This window comes from Haliotis asinina, chromosome 6 (genome assembly GCF_037392515.1).
Source record: "Haliotis asinina isolate JCU_RB_2024 chromosome 6, JCU_Hal_asi_v2, whole genome shotgun sequence".
NCBI classification, from domain to species: domain Eukaryota; kingdom Metazoa; phylum Mollusca; class Gastropoda; order Lepetellida; family Haliotidae; genus Haliotis; species Haliotis asinina.
Genome location: NC_090285.1, coordinates 44,883,957 through 44,898,413, shown reverse-complemented (window position 1 = coordinate 44,898,413; position 14,457 = coordinate 44,883,957). Strand labels below are relative to the sequence as shown.

Genomic DNA, 14,457 nt, shown 5'->3' with positions numbered 1-14,457 from the left:
TTTGAAGTTTGAAGATTCTGGCTAGAATTGGTCTTCAGTGACCCAAGCTTGTCGTAAGGGCGACTAATGGGAACCAATGGTCAGGACCCTTATTCTCGAAACGTTCGTAGCCCTAAGAATTCTTAACTTTGGTCGTAGCCAAGGTGTTAAGAATGGGCTTAAGAACTTCGTAGGGCTACGAACGTTTCGAGAATAGCTAGCCAGGGTCTCTGACTTGGTTGACACATGTCATTCGTTCCCATTTGCGCAGGTCGATGCTCACACTGTTGATCACTGGATTGTTTGGTCCAGACTCGACTGCTGGACACAGCTGTATACTGCGCGAAACTAAACTCACTAGCATTCACTTTTCATTATTCTTAGTTGTGTGTCTAATGTTCGACAAGGTTTAGTTGAACAGACTTATGAAGAAATGAGTTTAGTCTTCTTGTGAAAAATATAGTCTGAGTTCTTCAGTTGCAACAGTCTTCCTAAATCTATACTGAATCAGTTCCCGATTTCACATTATTATCTCTGATAACAACCTCTGATACATTTACACCAAAAGAAAGTCCCTAAATCAAATGATAATGGTTGAATCAAATACAATGAACGACAGTCTCCACTTCAAAATATATTCTTTGATACATCCACACCAAAGGACAATCAACACAAATAATCCTTGATACAGCTTATTCAGTGAGAGTCGTTAGTCGATATAATATCTGATGGGTCTATCCACAATTTGCGCTTCAAAATATCTTTGAGAGGTCTACAGCTACCCAGTTTCCACTTCAAAATATAATCTTTGACGGGTCCATAAACTATTCGCGCTTCAAAATATTATATTTGAAGGATCTACACACATTTATCGCTTAAATATATAATCTTTGACACGTCTACCCATATTTCCCACATCAAAATTTATCTTAAGTGTCTACAAACAATGCCCGCTCTAAAATATTATATTCGATGGGTCCATACGCAATTCGTACTTCAAAATATAATCTTAGATGGGTCTACGCACAGTTCCCACTACAAATTACAAATTGTTCTACAGCTATGTTCATGTCAGTGCCTTATGATACATTAGATAATCGACCGCAACACCTGCTGTGTTCTGAAGGATAAAAACTTGAAGTGACTAAATTCATCACCTTTTAAATACAGTGCTGTTCGCTTTGGTTGCAATATGGTTAAAGCGAAGTAGCTTTCATTACTTTCCACTCATCATAATAAATGTCAAATTAGAAATACATTTAGCTTTATTTCCAACAGATAATAGATGTAGAAATATAAGTCACACGATATCATTCATAATCTGGTTTAAAACAGAGCCTAGTCGACAATTCTGACTATATGGTACGTGTGTCATGCGTTAATGAATCACTATCCAATAGTAATGATACAATGTGAGTTTATCTTGTCGTTACAAACACACGAGAAGGCAAAGTAGGTATTTGCCAAGTTAAACCAGTGAACTTATCATATATACTCTTAAAAGCAGTAGACGAAACTGATTGTTCAGTTTGGGTGGGATGTATAAGGGTTGACAAAATTTTCAAAAATCGAATGCACCATCATTTCACTTTATCATCACTCCTAAACACAACGCATGGAATGCACATGCACATTGCAGCAGCTCCGCACATGTGCATGGAGAGTCATTCTTGATTTTCACGGTTTTAAAGAAGGGCGATAAATCATTGTAGACCATTGATTTTAACAACCATCTTGAATCAGACCGTTGTTTGTGTTTGTTTCTAGCTGTTTTTGCTTGAAAACGGAAATCGTACACATGCAAATTTCACGTCATACACCAACCACTTTTCGATAGCGATTACCGTACTGACAACTGTGGTCATAAAGAAGAACAAGTGGTGATGCATTCTCAAAACATTCATTATTATCACATCAATATGGCCCCTATATATATCCAAAGTCATAGAATAGTAAATTAAAAACGAAGTCCACCTACTTTTTTTAAGAGCATAACATAAGCTACACAGTTATTTCAATGCCATTGTACGATTCCGACTACATGATAAGTATGTCATGAGTTAACGAATCACAAACACATGCAGAGGCAAATCAAGTGTGAGTCTCATTGGCAGTTACGTCATTTTGATCAGTGATGAGAATACCTTCTTCAAGTCTAAAATATTTTAAAATGCTTTCCGTTTCTTGTATCTCAGCAATATTCCAGCTATGCGACGCGGGTCTATAAATACTTTGGGTCAGAAAATACCGAAAGTGAAAGTTATGCAATTGGCATAAGATGACGTGACAACCAAGTCTGCGAGCCTGGCTAGCTATTCTCGAAACATGCGTATCACTACAAACTTCTTACACCCTTTCTTAACACACTTGCTACTATCAAAGTTACGAATTCTTGGTCTACGAACGTTTCTAGACTGATGGCCCTGACCAACAAATCCCGTTAGTCGCCATTAAACTACAAGGATGGATTTTTGAAGGGATATATACCTTAATATATCCATTTTAAATTCTATAATATTGAATATTGATGTGGTCCTTACCTTGGATATGGTTGGATGTGAAAACGTTTAGCGAGTGAGTCAGTGAGTTTAGGTTCATCCGTACTCAGCAGTATTCCAGCTATATGGCGGCCGTCTGTAAATAATCGAATCTGGACCAGACAATCCAGTGATCAACAGCGTGAGCATCGACCGTGGAACCGATGACATGTATCAACCAAGTCAGCGAGCCTGACCACCCGATCCCTCTTGCGACAAGCATAGTCGCCTTCAATGGCAAGCATGGGTTGCTGATGGCCTATTCTACCCCGGACCTTCACAGGTCATACTTTTAGCAACTTAGGATAATATGTGGTGGTTGTCATAGACTTTTGGGCGATTAACACGGATATAAATACTTATAGAAGCATGGGGCAAGTATGACTACACATTGTAGAATTACAGGTAGGGGACATGAAATCGACATGACGGAACTGCGGGATTTGGGACAAGAAGCACTTGACATTGAGGAGTGTTGTAGGCACGGGGCGTGAATGCCTACTCATGGAGATTTATAGGCAAGAGACATGGGACATACATGCTTTTATGGGGTTGTTACTGATAATCAAGGGATATATGTGGTTGATATATACGGCGCAGGGTTGACCTTACGCTGCGATGTATTACTTAAAACGTCCCAAGGGAACCGTGTTGCCTGTCATGAAAGATGCACTGTCCGAGGCCAGGAAGGCGATGAGGTTGGCAACGTCAGTAACCTCTCCTACTCGACCCAAGGCGACTATTGACTTACAGTACTCCATAAGCTGGAAAATGAAAATAAATTTTCGTTTGACTTGCATTATAACATTAGTTTTCCCCTTCAGACTACTCACTGCAGATTATGGATTCGTAAAATATATGTCAAAATAGAAACCAAATTACTAAGTGAACACGAAGTTATATGACGGCGAGCTGTATATAATCCAGTAAGGACCAAGCAACTAGCGATTGATATTATGAACTACGGTGTCTGCTTCCGGATTGCTATTACACGCTGTAAAGTAAGCCACAAAAACAGCCTACACAAACTAATACGTCGTCCCGGCCATTCCTCGTATATCCCACAATACAGGATTGTAGCATGTCTGTCCGGCATATTCATAGGCGGCGTCCGATTGATGCGACTGTGGTCGGATTGTAATTTTTGGGTGACCTCACACTAACCTGACACTTCCAACACTCACCCGACACCAGTCGGACAAATCGGTTATTATTCGTAGGGTAATCAGACACTGACATAATACTGGTCGGATTTGTTGGCAGAATCGGCAGTCGAGTATGAAAGTAGGCTGCACCTCCTGACGATGCTAAAGTCATTGATCAACGTCCTTGCAACGCTGCATCCCTGGGATTTGCTTTTACGCGCAGCAGCAAACTGTGCAACATGGTGCAATGACCTTGACAAGACGGCTTAAAAGACCACGTATTGGGTTCGACCATTCCTGCAAACTGATAGAGGAATGTTATGTGGGAACTACATCAGACTCATGAACAAACTGAGAATGGAGGATACGACATTCTTCCATGTCTTGAGAGTTACGCCAGGATGTTTTGATGAGCTACGTCAGAGCCTCGCACAAGGCTCATGTAGGGTGATACCAATGCCAGCAGATCTCCTGAACCTGATCTCAAAAGTTAGCCTGCACCTAAGGACAAACAGGCACACAAAATAGTTTACTTATGCGTTACTTGAATCACAGGCAAACAGTAGCGCAGATGGGGTTGCGCAGCACAGAGAATATGACAAGTCTTCATATATGAGAGCAAAGCGAGCAAAGGTTGGCAACGCTCTTTCCTCGCTTTGGACCGAGAAATATTTTTCATCTCAACATAAAACATCGCCACCATCAAAGATACACTCCCAGTTCCTCACTTGGTTTTGTTCTCACAATTTCCTGCCCCATGTTTAATAATTACTCATGTGAAATACGTTTTATTCAACATTTGAAGCGCCACTCGTGGTATTCAGATCGTTCTTCGCCTCCATTACCCCTGCCAGCTTCCAGCTGAGCGGAAGCTCGCATGTAAGAAGACTGGTCATTTTCTCTATGCTGCGCAACCCATTTGCGCTACAGTTTGCCTGTGCTTGAATGTCCGATTACCCGACGAATAGTAACCGATCTGTCGGGTTGGTGTCGGGAGAGCGTTGGAGGTGTCAGATAAATGTTATGTCCCCTCTCGAGTTACAATCCGACCGCTACCAGTCTTTCATCTGATTAACCCGGTCAATGTTTGATCTCTATCGGATTTCCCAGAAAAGGAGGACCCTGGGAAATGGGATGTCGGGTGAATATTCATCGGAAGCCTGAAATTTTCAACAAGCCTGAACTTGGTATGTGCTTCAGATGAGGTTCCGATGGTCAGTGAAATGGGAGTATGAATTTGTAAATGGACCTTTAAAAAGTGTCATTTGTAATACAATATCACAGGACACTAACTTTCATAAAATCATGGTCTGTTCCAATTAAGGTGTTTTGAAAAAATCACACATTGCTCACTTCTCCACTAAATTCTCCCAAGTATAGTAATTTTTCTACGCGCCCTATCTCCCTATGACTGAGACTAGTTACCCGTCCACATGCAGCTTTAACTGAAAAGGCGATTTTACCTTGACATTGTCCTCTTCGCTATATCCAGCACGTCTATAGATATCAGTGTCAGTCACCACGGGGCTGTAGATATATGATTCGAGATTAGTCTTCTGTCGAGGATGGTTTGCTTGGCGAGCTCGAGATTAGCGCGGACGGTGTGGTGAAGGGTAGGTTTCTTGATTGGGGGCACAGTTCTGTTTAATGTTTAAAATGAAATCCTAATGGAATATCAGTTTGAATATTGACCAGTGGTCATTAATTATAATGTGGGACGTGTGATAAAAATTTTTACACGCAAACGTGTGACGCAGAGTTGTCTTAGGGCTGTGTTGCTACAGTGGGGAATTAGCAACGGTAGGCAGGTCAAGACTGGCTGGCACCTTAAACAACAGAGAAGGCTGCTGAGTCGTACGTTTATTCGGCGGAGGCAGAGTGATGTACAGAGATAGAGGCAGTATACATACAGAGGTAGTCTACAGAGGTTATACAGAGGCAGTATACATATTCACAATAATCATTAAATAACGTGCACTTATTATTCAATCATTATGAGAATGTACTAGTAAACTTACATGTGTAAAACACAATAATAATATGTTTAGTAAATTTAGAATTAGTTTAGAATTTACAGAGATGATACAACTCATTTTTATTGGCACGTGTCTGCAGGCAAACCGACATTATGAGTATGCGTCTTTGAATGTGGTAACGTTGTAGTTTTTGACATTGGTACGCATACTCATAGTTGGGATATTGCCGTGCAGACAGTGCCCAAACACATTAAAACATATATACAGATATGTACAATCGCTAGAGGGGATATTGCCAGTGAGATTTAAGGCTACGACCATGAAGACCTATTCCTAAGTTTACCTAGCATATTTAAAAGATCCATTAAGTTAACCAAGAAGAAATGTCTTACCTTAAACAACAGAGAAGGCTGCTGAGTCGTACGTTTATTCGGCGGAGGCAGAGTGATGTAGCCTTCGCCGACCGACGTATATATACGACTCAGGCCTGCTACTGTTACTTCACAACATTCCAGGTTGACAGGGTTACAACGATGGTCACCCTGGGTGGTTGTGTTATTATTTACGATTACGTTAAAGTCGCTTGTCATATTGCCTAACTAACCCTTAGCCCACAGTAAGACCGACCATGTGTGTCCACTTTATGACGGAAGGTTAACACACGTGGTTTTGCCCCAGGGAGCGTGACCGTTTACGCCAGCCTGACCAGACTGACTTGCGTAATAGTTTCAGGCTCCTAGTTGGAATGAAAGTGTAGTAAGCCACATACGTGAAATATATATCTTGTACGTGGTGGTCAGGTAGTGCAATTTCAACCCTGATTTTACTTTAGAAGTGTTAGACTAGATAAGTATACGGTGTAGTTCCTAGCGAGAAAATACATAGTAAAAGAAAGCTATGACAATACCCCTCAGCGCTGGAAAGCTTTTGTCCTCAAAAGCAATTGGCAATCATAAAAGTTAATATAGGTTATCTTGATAAGGTGTACAAAGGAAAACAGTGGTAAAATACATTGAGCAACACTGGATTGAGCAATACAAAGGATAATAGTCAGGAAGCAGTCGTTGTCCTGAAGCAAATTGATGGACATAGGCAAAGTCAATAGTCATAATATACATGGTAAGAAAGCAAAACTTGACATAATTCTTGCATTGACAATGGACACAAAAAGGTGTATAAGCGTTTCTGGTAATACATTGGTGTACCGGAATAATCCTGAGTGAAACACATGTGGTTACTTAACTTCTAAGAACTATGTCACTGGAAGATTTGGATACAGAGACGTAGGTTTGGTTACATCGTCCTCCAGGACTTTAAAATAGCCACCATGAATTAACAATATGTAAGTATTGACCGGCTGGGTTAACATCTTGCGAAGTTTCTTGGCGGTAAAAAAACTTAAGCGAAGTTCATTAGGTAGGTGGAGGAAGGTGTCAGTAAGGTGATTTTTTATACAGAAGTTTGACCATTCTAGAGAAAGACTTGGAAAGAAGTAATCGGTGACCCTAAGATTATGGATATAAGAAGGGGCATTGATGGTCCAGTAAGAAGGACATAGGGAAAGAGTAATAATAGGGATGGTAACACAATCAGTACCGGTGGTGATCTCCAAGACGAGACAGTTTTGAGTAGACTTTCGTTGTTTAATTATGAGGATGATGATGACCAGACAGAGCAGAACTGATATTAAACCTAAGAGGATTGAAACATGATATTCCGTTAAATCGGGTAGAATCATAGTGTCTGGTTTTGACGTTGTGGTTACGAGTTGTTTGTAATCAAAAGAAGGAGGTTGTAAGGAATGGATTGGTTTGGAATTAGTAACAAGAGCTAAAGCAGTAGATATAGAACGTAATTTAATGAACAGCCAAATAACGAGAATGACAGATATAGATGACATGACAGTGCTGCCGATGGCAATCAGAGCATTTGTGTCAGGCCATGAACTAGGGATGTTGATCTCTCCATCAAGTAAAGGTTCTGCAAGGTTTTGAAAGACAATTTCATCTTTCTTGGCCCTGTCGGCCATTCTTTTGAGACTCAGGTGATCCTGATTGTCTCGTGCCAAGAAGTGAGAGAAGTTATGAGAGTAAAGACGAAATGTAGGAATATTAGTGATGGAGATGGCTCGTTTAAAGGTTGTATCACCAGCAATGGCGGAAAGGGAATTTTCATCAAAGAAATGTTGAAGAAGTGCAAGATTGACAGGATGCAGGCGGGTGAGATGAGTCGTACTGTTTGTGCAAGAGCTGAAGGGTGCGGGGAAGAAAATAGTTTCTGTTGAAAGCGTACAAGAACATGGGGATTTTAGAAGGCAGAAGGAACATCCTGTAATCATCCGCTGTGTTGAAGGACAAGTTAAGGATAGGGTAGGTATACGGTATACTAACACAGTGGAATGGTCAATCTCAAGTAGAGTAGGAGGGTGAAGTTTTGTTACGTAGCGGAAGTTACAGAGCTCTTTGACTTGTGCTCTGTTGTTTTGGAAAAGAGCAAGTTCACAAGATGGGACAGTCACAGGAGTTAAAGAGATCCTGAAGGGACAATGAATAATGTTGCGTCCTTTACAGGTAGAAATCTGGGTGTCTGAAAGAGTAACATAATATTGGTTATCTTCACTGATCGCAAAGTATGAAGGGACGGATAATAATTGGGTCGAATGGATTGATGTCTCATTGACGGGAACAGGAAGAGAGATAATTCTATAAAGATGCAATGGTTTGCCAAAGGAAGAAAGCGGAAATTTGATAGAGACATACAGACGGTCATCTGCACGTGTATATCTAAACTGACCTTGAGAGAAGTAGACGGAGGGATCTTTTTGTAGAAGTAGAAAGTTGTGATGTTTAGCTGACAGAAGGTTTGAGAGATGATGAATAGTTTGGCGGAGAGTTTCTTCAGAAATAAGGAGAGGGGATAAGCGATTGTTAACCAAACTGAGAACGCCCAATTTTAGTTCTTCTAGCTGATGGTCAATAGCAGATGCCTTCTCTATTTGGTCCATCAGAAGTGCTGACAACGTAACAAAAGAGGACTTTAAGGAATTGATATCTCTGTTAAGAGTAATTGTTGCAAAATGGATAGCATCATGGTTTGTTTTGATGGCTTTCATGGCATTGTGGAAGCGAGAGTCAGTTAAAGACATATAAGAAGACAAATGTTTGGCTTGTTGTTGTAAACTATTGGATACTAAATTTTCATGACTGACCAGTGCATTGATATGCTTAGCAAGAATGTTTACATCATTTGTGGTGGCTGTTCCAAACAAGGTTTTGGAAAAGCTTCCAACAAAATTAAACAATCCACGCTTCGACCGTGAACGGGCATGTTGTTTAGAAGAGGGTATCACACTAAACAATAACTTCCTGGTGGCATCAAGTTTCGCCACACACCGAGTTTTGACAGCATTCAGATGTGTCTGGATCTGCCGTATCAATGAACATGTTGCATTTCCAGTATGGCATCCCTGCATAAGCGGAAGTGATGGTGAACGAGGGACGTTAATCTGGTAAGTATGAACCCAATGTTCTGTTGAGAAATGCACTGGAATATGTGGTTGGAAGACCACTCCATAATTCAGTCGCTGGACGGGCTTGGCTGATGACACCGTTGTTATGTAGAGCAGAAGGCTTATGAAAAGTTGACCCAGGCACATACCTATGGGAGAAATACAATGAAGTAGAAGCAAAAGCGAGGGCATGAAAAGGTAAAGCAATGATGTGATCAGGATCATTAACCACCTTGGCTATCCCTACAATCTTACTCCAACTGACAATCATTCTCACACATGTATGCTAAGGCAACAGAGACGAATAGTTACTGGAAATAGCGACATTTAGACCTACGTTTTCGCTTTCTGCCTGCTTGATTTTTCCTAATATGGAAATCTTGTTTCAAACCCTGGCCAAGATTTTCTTCGGGTTCCCAAGTTGGGGTTTTGTAGTTGCGCCATTTGATACAATAGTGGCGTTTACCATCAATCATTTTGCATTTCAGAACTTTCTGGACAGGATATACTTGACCTGGTGTCTGTTGTGATGAAAATGATGTGCTTGGCACTGGTGATGGTGGAGATTGATGAGACGTGGTTGGTTGCGGAGAATGCGCTTTGTGTGATGACTGTGCATGTAGTGAATGATTGGTTGACAGAGGAGTCAATTGATCCTGTGATGACTGACTAGCTAGTCGAGGTCTGTGTGTAGAGGACCTGCTGACTTCCGAGCCTGTGAGGTCCTGTGCATTATCCTTCGTCCTTATTGCGGGAGGAGCACGGCCTGGCTCATTGGTTGTTGTTGAATCTTGAATTGTGCCTGACTGGCTTGAGGCGTTTGGTATGTCTGCCCGAGGTAGGGCGTCTGATAATGGTTGCTGAGGGCCATCAGTACGTCTTAAAATGACTGGTTTGAGTCTGTTAGCATGCACCATCGATTTATGTTCCATGTTATCAGAACATCGATAAAGCTTGTAAGTATGATTAGGTCCAGTTGCTGAGATATAGAATGGACCTTTCCATGGTTGGGCAAGTTTAGGCGAAAGACCCTTTGTCAGAGCTGGACTGTGTAGATACACTTGTTGGCCAAGTGAAAAGTTTGGCTCTTGTGACTTTGGGTGTTGATATGCCTTGTTTATTTCTTGACTTGTCTCCATGTTCTCTCGGGCAATTGCTTTGGCCACTTTGAGATTCTCGAGTAGATGTTTCAAGTGCGTTTCTGCATCTTTGCCAAGTGATGGTTTGGGCAGTAGTGATATATCAAATGGCAAATACATTTCTCTACCAAAGAGGAGATAGTGAGGCGAGTAACTGGTGGACTGACTTGGTGTGTTCCTCATTGCCATTAGTACACATGGGAGTATGTCAGCCCAGTTTGACTGGTCAGGCTTGCAGTATGCTTTCAGTACTTGAGCAATAGTGCTATTACGCCTTTCTACCATTCCATTAGTCTGTGGATGATAGGAGCTTGTGTAATGGTGTCGGACCTCGAAGATCTCACAGATAGCATTGACCAATTTGGAGGTAAACTGGCGTCCTCTGTCTGTGAGCAATGTTCGTGGTGCACCATACCGCGTAAAGACCTCATTGAAGAGAACTTTAGCAACTTCAACAGCATCCTGAGTTTTTAGAGGAAAGGCTTCTATCCACCGTGAAAATGAATCAATAGCCACAAGTATATACTTGTGTCCTTCTTTGGTTGTAGGAAGGGGTCCAAGAATGTCCACGTGAAGTCTTGAGAAGTTGTCCTCAATGGGCATTGGCACCATTGGAGCTGGTTTGGAATGAGTGAATCGTTTGGACTTTTGGCATGCTTCACAGGACTTGATGTAGTCTTCTATTTCTTGGTACATTCCAGGCCAGTAATATTTTGTCATAATGGCTTGTCGTGTCGAGTCACGACCAAAATGGCATCCACCTGCATTCGAATCATGGTATGCATATAACAGTTTCTTTCTGTCTGCTTTGGGTACTGCAAGCTGTGTTACTGTTGGTGGTCGGTTGGTTCTCTGTCCTCTACATTTTGGTAGGAAGAAATGATAGAGTATGCCATTAAGGAGTTCATATTCCTGTGAACCTCCTCGTAGACCATTGATTTGAGATGCCGTGTAGCTTTCTGGTATCTCACCTTTTTCAAGGTAATCAATGATAAGTCGGAGGTCAGTTGAATTTCTTTGCCTCTCAGCTAGGTCATTGTCGGGAATGTCTGTGTCGACAGATTGTACGAATGGACCTGCTCGAGGGGGTTCTTTGTGATACACAAAGTTGACAGAAAGATATTGTGAGTCTGGTTTGTCTGGGTGACTGAGTTCCTTTCCAAGATGAATAGCGGAATTAGAAAGAGAAGGTTTCATGTCTGGATGAATCTTAGGAGGTACTTCAGACATGACCACTTCAGCATAGGAAGGTCTTTTGGAAGTAGATGATGGTGGAGAAGGTTTAGTGACAGTTACTGGAGGAGATGGAAACTCATCCGTAACAGGTGCCGTGAGCTGTTCAGGGTATGGAAGTCTTGATAGAGCATCTGCATTGGTGTTTGCCTTACCTGCGCGGTGTTCTATCTCAAAGTCATAACCTTGTAGCATAATTGACCATCTGGCAAGACGACCTGATTCTGCTTTAATATCTTTTAGCCATTTTAGAGCATGATGATCAGTGATGACTTTGAACTTCCTAGAAGCCAGATATACACGGAAGGTTTTGATGCCTTCTAGGACAGCCAAACATTCGAGTTGGGTGATGCCCCACTTCTTTTCAGAAGCATGCAGGGCACGACCTCCATAGCAAATGACCTTTTCGTTGCCTGAAGCATCTCTTTGTCCAAGAATGTATCCTAGAGCTGTTGTCGAAGCATCTGTTGTAAGGATATAAGGTTGCTCTGGATCTGGATATGCTAAGATAGGGGCTGATGTTAAGGATTTCTTAAGATGAACAAAGGCTATTTGGCATTCCTCAGTCCACTGGAAGGAAGTGTCCTTTTGGAGAAGATTATACAAAGGGGCTGCAATTTTTGAAAATTTTGGAACAAATTTCCGGTAATAGCAAGCAAGACCTAAAAAGTGTCTAATGTCATGGACATTTTTGGGCTGAGGAATGTTGTTCACAGCTTCAATTTTTGTTTGGTCTACTTCTATGCCATCTTTGCTGAAAACATGACCAAGATATGTAACTTTTTTCGCTGCGAATCTACACTTACTTGGCTTCAAAGTTAGGCCTGCTTCTTTCAATTTTGAAAAGACACATCTAAGATGTTGTAAATGTTCCTGAAAGCTTTTGCTGTAGATGATAATGTCATCCACATATATTAATATATATTTCCAGTTCATAGCTTGAAGAGCTCTAGAAATTGTTTGTGGGAAAGCTGCGGGGGCATTTTTAAGTCCAAAGGGTAAACGGTTGAATTCAAAGATACCATCTTGGGTGATAAAGGCGGATTTGTCCTTTGTCTCTGGGTGTAGTGGTATTTGCCAAAAACCACTGGCACAGTCTAGGACGGAAAATAATTTGGCATGTTTTTCACCAATTGCATCAACGACGTCGTCAAAACGCGGAAGAGGGAAAAATATTGGTTTGGTGATCGCATTGAGTTTTCGGTAATCTACTGCAAAGCGATAGCTGTTATCAGGCTTCTTAACCATGACAACGGGAGAACACCATTCTGAAGTGCTGGGTTCAATTATTTTGGCATCTAACATCTGCTGGATTTGTTTCGAGCACTCTTCCCTGACTGCTGGTGATTGTCGGTAGAACCGTTGTCTAATAGGCATAGCATCTCCAGTTTCAATTTTGTGTTCATGAAAATGAGTTTTACCCAATTGAGACCAATCCTGAGCAAAAACAGATTTTTGTGATAGAAGGAAGCACTCTAATTGATGTTTCTGTGCATCAGTGAGGTCTGAGTCACTGAGGTCAAAGGATAGTGGTTTCGTTGACTCAGTAGTGTCAACATTAGATGATAGAGAGTTGACAGAAGGAGAAGCAGGTTTCTCTGTTGATAAGGTGTATATGGAAGAAGGGTCAATGACAGAAGCAGAGGCAACAACTTTACGACAACTGAGTTTGACTGAATGGCTGTTTGGATTGAGAAATCTCATGCAAGTTTTACTGCTGACATTGTTGATTAGACATTTGGCACCTTGTAACTTAAGCTTCTGTAAGCATGGGAAAGGTTCTAAGAGAAGGGGTTTGTCTGATGGACAGCGTGAAATATGGACTGGAATATCTGCCTGAGAATTGGGTTGGATATTGACAGTCCGTAGAGGTCTAACAAGTCCTGCATTGGTTGTTAACAGGGACACTGATATAAGGCCGTCATGAAGATTGACTGTTCGTGCTGACAGATCTATGGTAACTTTGTTAGTCGGCAAAAAATCCATACCAAGGATGACAGTATGATGTAATGAGGAAAAGACATGAAATGTTTGAGAATACTTAACATGACCTATGTTGATATCAAGTGTAGTTGATCCAAGGACAGGATGTCGTTCGCCACCTACACCTAATATCTCAGTTAAGTGAGACTGTTGTAAATCAGATTCTGAAATTCCTATTTTGTGAAGGAATTTCATGTGAATACAACTAATTGTAGCACCTGTATCTACCAAGGCTGTAGTTTTAACTTGTTTGACCTTGACCTGGATAGTATTTTTGGTAAGGGAGGTAACTAAAGATACCTGTTCTGGTTCTGACGTTTTGGGAACAGAGTGTCTACAACTATCACCTGTTTGTCTTGGATAAGAATTAGGGATGGGTTCATTAGCACTGACTGATGTTCTGGACTTTAAGGGTTTGGGTTTTAAAGATTTTCTGTGGTGCCCGACTTCAGAGGGACTCTGAAAATCAGGCCCGAGTTCCTATTGCTGATTTACCTTAGCAAAAAGGGCAGACATGCAGAGGGAACGGGGGTGACCATATCTGCCACAGAATTCACAATATGTTCTAAAATGGGGGCAGCGGGTACGATCCTGACACGAACCTCCACAGCCATTGCATCTGCGTTGAGGTCTGTCATACTGAGGGTTGGGATGGTGCTGGTGTTTGTTGAAACGAGTTGGGAAATTTGGTTGATATGAATGGGGTGGATGGCTGGGGTAATTTGACCGGCTAGGTGGTGCTGACTGTACATGGTTGGGTTGGCTATGATACAAATGTCTATTTTGATGGTGAGGTCGATGCTGGTATTGCTGGTAGTTCAAGTGCCGGTGTGATCTCTTCCTTTGTGCTGGCATAGGAGCAGGAGTTGTTGCAGCTACTGTCTGTTCCTGTCTGACTTCCAAGAGGGACTTCACAAGACCAGACAGCTTGTGAACTTGATCGACGAGGTTCACTTG

General features: G+C 41.6%; 1 pseudogene; it reads right to left on the bottom strand.

Annotated features, from left to right (window-relative positions):
* Positions 1–822: 822 nt before the first annotated feature.
* Positions 823–14,457, bottom strand: part of LOC137287901 (3-oxoacyl-[acyl-carrier-protein] reductase FabG-like) — a 36,200-nt pseudogene continuing 22,565 nt past the window's right edge.